The sequence below is a fragment of the Belonocnema kinseyi genome, chromosome 6, assembly GCF_010883055.1.
Source record: "Belonocnema kinseyi isolate 2016_QV_RU_SX_M_011 chromosome 6, B_treatae_v1, whole genome shotgun sequence".
In the NCBI taxonomy this organism is placed as follows: Eukaryota; Metazoa; Arthropoda; class Insecta; order Hymenoptera; family Cynipidae; genus Belonocnema; species Belonocnema kinseyi.
The window spans coordinates 136,213,771-136,223,128 of record NC_046662.1 but is presented as its reverse complement, the minus strand read 5'-3'; positions in this window follow the sequence as shown (position 1 = coordinate 136,223,128).

Below are 9,358 nucleotides of genomic sequence, written 5' to 3'. Positions count from 1 at the left end.
AAAATAATTTCTAAAACCCGACATCATTGCTATAATACTACAGCGTTGGCTATAGATGGTGTGATGCTCAATCAAAAACCGCTGTAGAATGGTTAATTAGTAAGGAGCAAAAACGGGGTGTAACCATGGCTCATGCTGGAAGAGGTTGTGGAAATCGTTTGAAAGAAGGAAATGTAGATTGTTTATGAATTAAATTTATGAATTAAATGCGGTAGCTCGTGTTTTATAATTTCACGGTTGCTTTTGGTATGGGTGTGTACGCTGCTATCCTGATAAACGAAAAAAGCAAACTAAACAGCTCGTATGAGACGCTAAAAGCCGAGACTCGAGAATTTGTTGAGAAGGTTCCGAAAGCAACGTATAAAGAGGTGATAAAAACAAAAGAAGGCATTGAGCTAGACTCGTGTAAAGAAAAAAAATCTAGGGCTGCGTTCGGTTGCAGAGTTATGTTTGAATTCGTTTTGAGGTAAATTTGGGCAACGTGAAAATTTATCCCAAAGCCATATTGTGAATATACGAGAGGAAACTCAAGCTTGCTACTAATCCAGATATTTAGATCAACAACAAAATCCCGGCCAATAACACAACCTTGTATATAGCGTACCAGTTTTCAAAAAAATACTCATACACCTTCTAACATATCAAACGTCGTGATTAGGGCATATACAATAGCCCAAGCTCGGCTAATATTGTATGAGTATCTTTCTAAACTGTTTAACCGTGCTCTTTATTACGATACTAATTCAGTCATTTTCATCTATCGTAATAATGCAGAAGATTATATTCCACCGGTTGATAAATTTGTAGGTGACTTGGCGGAAGAGCTTGAAGTTTACGGGGTTGGTAGTTTTATTCGAGAATTTGTTTCTGGCGGGCCCAAGTTTTATGCCTATATAGTACCTTCACCTGACGGTACTGAACATCAGGTCCTAGAAAATGTAAACTCTATCAATTTAAATTATCGTGCCATTCGTCGGACACCACTTCACGATGTTGTCACAATATGTAAAAATAAGGACTGTAACGTTGTTACACGTATAAAAGAAATTAAATTTAAAGAATTAGGTATAAAAGAATTAAATTATAAAAAACACACACACCAAGCATGGGTCTTTTGGGTTAAATCTATCCTGAAGCCCTTATATTTTTCAAAACGAAATATAACGTTGGTACACCTATATACGTAAAAATTTTTTAGTTTATAAATTGATCAAATTATTTATATTATTATTCTTGTTACAGATGAAGAATCCAGCAAGCTGTCATCGGTATATGAGGATTCATAGAGATGTTGTCTGAAACATCGTTTCCATGTGGTCAACCTTCACAGCTGCTAGTTTACAAACTAAAAAGGTTGGGCTTCAACCTGACCCCCGCACAATTCCTACCGTTGCGCTCTTGTTCACCGGTAGAAGATGTTTGAAATATTTATGATGAAGCGTATGATCCCTATGATGAAGGTGAAGATATAAATGATGAGGCGGATGAGGATAGCTGTGATAGTTAGAAATAGTTGTATTTAGCCTGCGTGATTTGTGTGTGTGTGAGTTTTGTTATGTGTATGTATTTAGTATATTTGTATGTCAGATAAATCCATTTTTGCTTTTTTTTTTAAATCGCAGACTCAAAAATAGTATTTTAGTAATAATTGAACAAAAATATATTCATAGTTTGTTAACAAAAATATTTGTTCTTTTTATTCCCCCTTTATAAGCTTGGAAACATTTATAGTTTATTAAAAATTTATAAGAATCTTTTTCTCTCGGGAAACCCCCAACATTATTACGTCACAGCGCTCTGGACTCTCCAGACGGGAATTTCCTATCTCTACTCTTCCCCCATTTCCATTTTCACATTTGGAAGCTCCCTGTGTGACGTCACAAGGCCCGAAATCTTCCAGAAGGGATCCCCTTTTCCCCCTCATCAACTCCGTATATCTCGGCTAGTCTGTCTTATTTACTGTGACGCGTGGGCAACATACGCGGGGTGCGGGACAGAGAGGGAGATTAGGCAACGCCCATAACGGCGCCCCACAATCCTATACTACTAACCTAAAATATTAAAATACAAAGTTTCGAATGAAAACCATATCGGTGGATATTTCCATTCCCGAAAACATTGGAAGAAAGCAAATAGCCAGAATATTAGAGAGGTAGGACGCTTTCTGGATCAATTTTTTCGTATGATTAGAAAACCTGCGGCTAGAGCATAGAATACTGGGAGTTGGGTTTCGCTTTTTATTTCGACGTACAAACCACAGGACTGTATCCGATTTTCACTATCGATATTAAAAAAATCAATACTTAAATCTGGAAATGTAAATTTTTCACTCATAAAAATGGAACAGGATATGATGTCTGACATCACCTTGTCACCTTAAAAGACTCGTTTTACACCATGCGTTGGTCAGTTCGCTCTTTCGCGCTAGAAGAAATAAAAGTACGCGTTGATGGATATACGATTATGCGGGAAATTTCAGCTACGTAGGTCATAACTTATTAGGATTTTTGTAAGACGTTGATGGACATATGATTGCGTGGATTTATTTCTTTAAAAAAATTGAGTGGAAATATCAAGTGAGGGTCAGTGTATTCGAAGCTTTTCGTTAATACCATAAATCATATTGATTACTCAATAAATGTCACCCTAAAAGACGCATATTACACCATACGTTGATTAGTTGTGAAAAACCGAAAATTATCACGATCTGCTACACTGTTAGAAATGTTCGGAAAATTCCGACACATTTAAGATACTAAAGGAACTGAAATTCACAAAATTAGGTTTCTGAAAATAAATTTCCGTAACTTTAATAGTAAAATTACTAAATGTTTATTTAACTTAAGAAGCAGTTTCTGAAAATTACGAATATTTTCCTAAAATTCCTAAATGGTAACAGAAATTTAAGTTATCGTGACGTAAACAAATGCGCAGTTGCATGAGCACTCATCGCTTCTCGAGCGAGTGCGGCTAGCAGACGAAGCACGGAGGTTTAGTATTAATTGAATCCTCGGAAAAAATAACGTTGTATCAACACATAGTTTGTATCCATGGAGTTCTATGTATAGGAGTTTTTCTTTTAACTATTTCTCTATTTCACGGAAGCGCTGCGATCAAAAATTCGAAAATTGAATTCGGAATGAAAGCTCAAAATAGTCGAGGTAATTTACTTTCATTTACTTCGCATGTATCTCTCACTTAAGCTCGAGTGTGCATATCTAATTCTAATTTAGAATTTTCGGAATATAATAATAGAAATTGTGTGGCCTGCATGTCTAGAAAATCCCTAAGCTTTTACCTACTTTTTGCACCTAGGGGAAAACTCAGACGTGTAGGACAAATTCTCAGGCCATATTCAGATTCAGGGACTCAAAATACATAACAGTAACCTGGCCGCTTGTCTCGTGCAGAAAATTTTTTTGTAAGGCCTGTGTGACTAGGAAATCCTTAGACTTTTCCCTACTTTTCGCATTTGGGGGGAAACGGAGACGTGTAGAACAACTTCTGAGGCCATATTCGGATTCAGCGGCTCAAAATCCATAAGGTTAGCCTAATCACTTGTCTCGCGCAGACAAATTTTTTTTGTTGACCTGTTTTATTAAAATCGCCTAAGTTTTATAGAGTCACATTATTTAAATATATTCCAATATTATATAATAAAAAATTTTAGAAACAAATTCTTTGTTGCAAGAATGTTTTCTATGATTTTCCATAATTTTACGTTTTTTACGTTATTTTGCAAGAAATTTCGACAAAAACATGATTAAGAATTTTTTGATTAATATTATGCTTTTTTTTAAACAAATTTAATAAAGAAATGCATTGTTCGGGCATTTATTGGCAGTAAGATTCTTCTTTTCAATGCCAGTCCTTTCAATTGGGCACTTTATAATAATTTAAGGAACACTTATAATTATTTGATAGATTTAATGATTTTTTTAAACAAATCTAATTAAAACATGCATTAATCAGGCATACGAGGCTATAAAAATTCGTTTTTTTCGATGTCAACTTTTCAATCAGAAACTTTATAATAATTTCAGCCCAATTCCTAATTTTTTATCCATTTTATTTTTTTAAACAAATTTAATAAACAAATTCATTATTGGTGCATTTGTCAACGGAAAAATTCTGTTTTTCGATTTCAGACTTTTTTTCGGGGTCTTCTTATAAATTCAGCAACATTTATGATTAGTCGATAAATTTTGTAATTTTTTTAAACAAATTCACCAAACAAACGCATTATTCGGGCATCTGGGGATGAAGAAATTCATGTTTTTTATGTCAGTCTTTTCAATTGGGAACTTCATAGTAAGAATACTTGTAATGGTCATGTAAAGACTCTCAAACCTGTAAAAGAAAGAGAGTATAAACAAATAAAGAAGAATAATAATTTAACGAAGAAAATTCTTCACTATTATATTGCTTTTATCCAAGGTCCTTGCATTATAACATAAAAAACGTAAACTTATGGAAAATCGTATAAAACATTCTTTGAACAAATAATTTGTTTATAATAAATTTGCTTTTTTAGTATGTAATATTAGAGAATCTTTAACTGATGTTACTCTATAATACTTAGGTGATTTTAACATAGAAAGAATGGCCATTTTGTTCCTCATATGTATTTATAAGAAATCGAAAACCTCATTTAAAATATAAAAGAGATCACTTTGCTTGTAATTTAAAAGTGTACATCGGTTATTTATTTAAAAATATTATTAGATAGGAAATCCAAAGTAATTAAATTTTGAATGCCTAGTTTTCGCATGACTTTTTCGAACCAAATTGTTGTATTTTCTTCTAAGATTAAATAAATATTTACCCTTGAACATCCTTATATTCGGTTAAGAATTTTTCATGGTTTATTTAGATATTTATATATTTCTACGAGTGACACACCAATTCGAACTCCCAATAATACAAGCAGATCAACTGTGGCCGAAAGCAAATCTATCGAAATGAAGTAGGTTATGTGCACCCAATGTTACGGGCATATGCGACGTCGGCGGACAGGCCAACTCTTGACCACAGTCAATCCGACTGCTGTATCCATAGTCGGACCAAATGCATTATTGTGGTCGTAACGACCAATCTACCACATTTTATCTGATTGCCGTACCATAGTTGGGCCAGAACTAGGCCGACGGTCTGTTTTTTGCTCGCCGCCGACGTCCGTCGCCAACGTCGATACGACCATGGCAATTCGAAAACATCTGAGTCCGCCCAACTCTGGTTAGCGTAGATCGTTTATTATAGTAGGGTCGACTTTGGGCTCAGCTCTGGCATCCGACCAAATTTCGCACCTGGGGAGAAAAGACGTTTCCAAGCTTTTTCAGCTAGTACACTATCAGCAAAGTTTATAGCTTCTATATTTTCTCTATTTTGTGAGTAGGCTATATCGTACTTCTTACAAGCAGCGTCAAGAGGGTTGATTCCAGGATCCCCTCGAGCAATTTGTCCACAGTACTGGTATCCAGGAATATGTAACTCTACAGAAAAATTATTAATGATTTTATTCAGCAGACCTCTGCCACGTCTTGCCTCTTTCGAGGATCGCTTACGACTGACTGTAGGTTTTGTCTCCGTGAACGATCATATCTGTTTGCGAGAAACTTTCAGACTAAAGAGTGAACCTAGATATACCTGACATTTATAGTTTTTCACTTAGTCATAGTCAAGATACAGTTTGAAACACAACCTATAAAGCTTTCTATCGATCACTTCGATTCGCTGGTTCAAAATGAGAAAAAAGAAAAACGACATGGACATTTGTTACCAAACAATGTACGAGCAATATTTTGTGGACCTTCCAACTATGGATATACACACAAATGTATTGAAATTTGAAAATGTTTATGTTTACTCTAAATCTTTAAATCAACTAAAATACAAATTTTTATAAAAAGTTTTTTACTTGGTATCTGGTGTTGAGTACTATCCTTTCAATGATCATTATCATGTTGTAATATCAAGTGAAGCTAATTCAAATTCAGTATTTTTATTTGATGCTCTAGCCTGTGCAAAGCAAGATAATATAAACACATTTTTTTCAATGGGTAGGCACAAGGACGTTGACTGTTTCTATTTGAGCCAGACATATGCTCGTATTCCGAAGCATCTTATACGTGATAATGTTAATTTGCTTGTATTTTTTAAACAAGATGAGATGAATCTGAAGCATATATATGATAAAAAAGGTTTTGACTGTTTTGTTTATCTGGAAAAGCAATAAATATGTATATAATGACTACATAGAGACAGTTGCACTTTGAACACTACGACATTAACATGTCTACACGTGAGGCCGGCTTTTATAAGTAAAAATATATTTTGCATAACATTGCTAAAGCTATTTAATCAATTGGACGAAAACATAGATTACTAAAGTTGGGTAAAGAAACAGATTATCGGGGCATTAAATGCTACCTTTAAGCCCATCATTACACCAATTGAGAAAATAGTTAATAGCTTTGAAACTATTGAAAGGATTGATCCAATCGGAAATGAAGTCAAGGATAAAATGAAAAATGAATGAAGAGTGAATCTGAAGAAGATTTAGGGCAAGAGTTTCAAAATGAAGTTGAAGACCAAATGATCAAGATGATGATGAAACTTCATACTTGTCAACATACGATTCTGAGGTTTCAGGGGATTCAGAAACATCAGCTCCCTTTTTATCAAATGATATAGCAATTGATTATCTTCAAAAGTTGGGAGATAGAAGGAGAGATAAAGATAATATTTATGGTGTACGAAAATGATCGAAAGACAGACTAATGATTGGAGATTCTTCGATAAGTTTCAACAAATATCTTATTAGTATAGGTACTATAAACTATCCGAAGACTGTGGGTTTGCTTGAACTTTTGTTTAAAAATATACCAAACAGTACTGTTATCAATAATGAAGACCATGAAAATTTTTAAAATATTGCGATTCAAAAAATGTGCAACCAAAACATTGTAGAGTTGATGGCGATTTTCGTGATAATAAATCTTTCGAATATACCAATTTTATTTTTTCAAAAACTAATTCCCCTTTCGCCTTTGAAAACTAACAATAAACAAATTGAAAAGCGCTCTTGATTGCGTAAAGGTTTAATTCCAAAATATATGATTGGCGCAGAGGCTAATAAATTCAACTAAATTTTTCGGGATGATCCAAATGAATTAGTTGATAGATTACGGTTATTGTTCGCATCTCATTATTTTGGTAATTTGCAAAATAATTGCTTGGGCTATTACCGCTAAATCCAAGAAGAGTAAAGATGTAGCTCCAGCGATGGAATCTATACTTGAAAAAGGATGCGTACCAAAAAATTTACATGTTGATAGAGGTAAATAGTTTTACAACTCGCAGTTATAACATTTTATGAAGCAATATAAGGTGAATTTGTAATCGAAATTTAGTCATTTGAAAGCATCAATTTAAGAGCGATTTAATCGTACTTTGAAAAATAAAATGTGGGTTCAATTTAGCTTGCAGGGTAATTTTAAGTGGACGGATATTTTGAAAGGTTTAATTTTATCTTACAACGATACTAAACGTCAGCCTATTAGAATGAAACCAAAAGATGTTACTAAACAAAGCGAGAAAAAATTGTTGTTTGACGTATACAAAAATTATCATGTAAAACAAGCAGTTGAATAAGCTAAATTTAATTTTGGTGACAAAGTACGTGTAAGTAAATCTAAGCATGTTTTGAGAAAGGCTACACACTGAATTGGACTCCTAAAATATTTACGATAAGTCATGTTAAGAATACCGAACCTTTGACGTATATGCTTGAATATTATCAGGGTAAAGCTATTGCAGGTAGTTTTTATGAACAAGAACAGGGTAGAGTTAAAAATCCAGACATCTCTCTTGTGGTAAAAGAACTAAAAAAACGTGGAAATAAGTTGCTTGTAAAATGTTTAAGTTTCGACGACTCTCACAATAGTTGTATAAATAAGTCTAGTTTATAAATATCTTTGTATTAATATAAGGATTTTTCTGAATTGAGTTGATTATTTTCAAACATATCTTTTTACTTACAAATGTAGCTACCCTTAATCTAGTGAATAAAACAAAAGATACATTTGGTTTAAATGATATTTTTATTCAGATTTTCTTACTAATTACATACACGAAATTTTAATGTATAAAAGTACTATTAACACATTTGAGTTCTGGTAACTGCTCAAACACTTCTTCACACACATTCTGATGATAAAAAGTAATCATTTCAGGAAACAGGCTTTCAAATCACATGAGATTAGTAAATATAAGTTTTTTCATTGCCGTACCCTTTGAACTTGCATAACTTTTATGTATATAAGACTTAAGACTTTTCACACAACGTAATTTCACATTACGCCAAGCACTTTCGGTGATGGTTTCAATTATGACCTCCTTTGTGCGTTGAAAAGGCATAACACTCTGTTCCAAAAGGTACCTTGTTTCTTGCAGTACAAATGGATAATATTGTTGTGTTTTTTTAATTTGCTCCAAAGCCACTATGTAATTTGCAAAAGATATAGTCATGTGTATATGGAAATTTCCACATTCGATGCATTCTTGCTTCTCTTGGCCGTCAAAGTTGAGTGTCATGAGGTTGAAGTAACTTTTATATAATTACCACTCTTTAAGGTTCAGGGTTATACAGTGTGTCCCATATTTATAGGGCCACCCCATTTTTTAAGGATAATTTTTTTTCTATTGGAACAAACTGCACCAAATTTTTTGAGTGAATAAAAGAGTCGAGTTAACCATTTTTCCTAAAATATAGAGCTCGCAATTCCATTCGTTCATTTATTTGGGCATTTTTTCGAAAAAATCGGTGTCCCAAATTATTAGGGCCACTAAAAAAAATTCAATTTTTCCGAAAGAATTCAATTTATTCAGCAAAATACGTACATATAAAAAGATTTTATTTACAAAATTAGTAATTAATAGTATTTCCGTCATTTTTGAATACCATTTTGATTCGCTTTACCATCGATTTATTCAGATTTTTGAGACTTTTCGCGGTGACGTTGTTCCATGCTGATTTGATCGCTTCCCTCAGCTCTGCGACCGTTGTGTACTGCTTTCCGTTGTCATAAACATCGCGTACCATCATGCCCCAAACATTTTCCATTGGGTTAAGGTCTGGAGAGATCGCTGGCCACGCGAGCACGGGGATCTTTGACTTTGCCAACCAATCCTTCGTAGACTTGCTCGCATGTATGGCTGCGTTGTCCTGCTGGAAAGTCAATTTTGCAGAGCGGAGACGTCCAAGGTAGGGCTTAAGATGTTCTTCTAGCACTGCCTGGTAATCTCCGCTTTTCATTTTATGAGAAATAAAAGCTAAGGCCACTTTTCCGAAACTGAT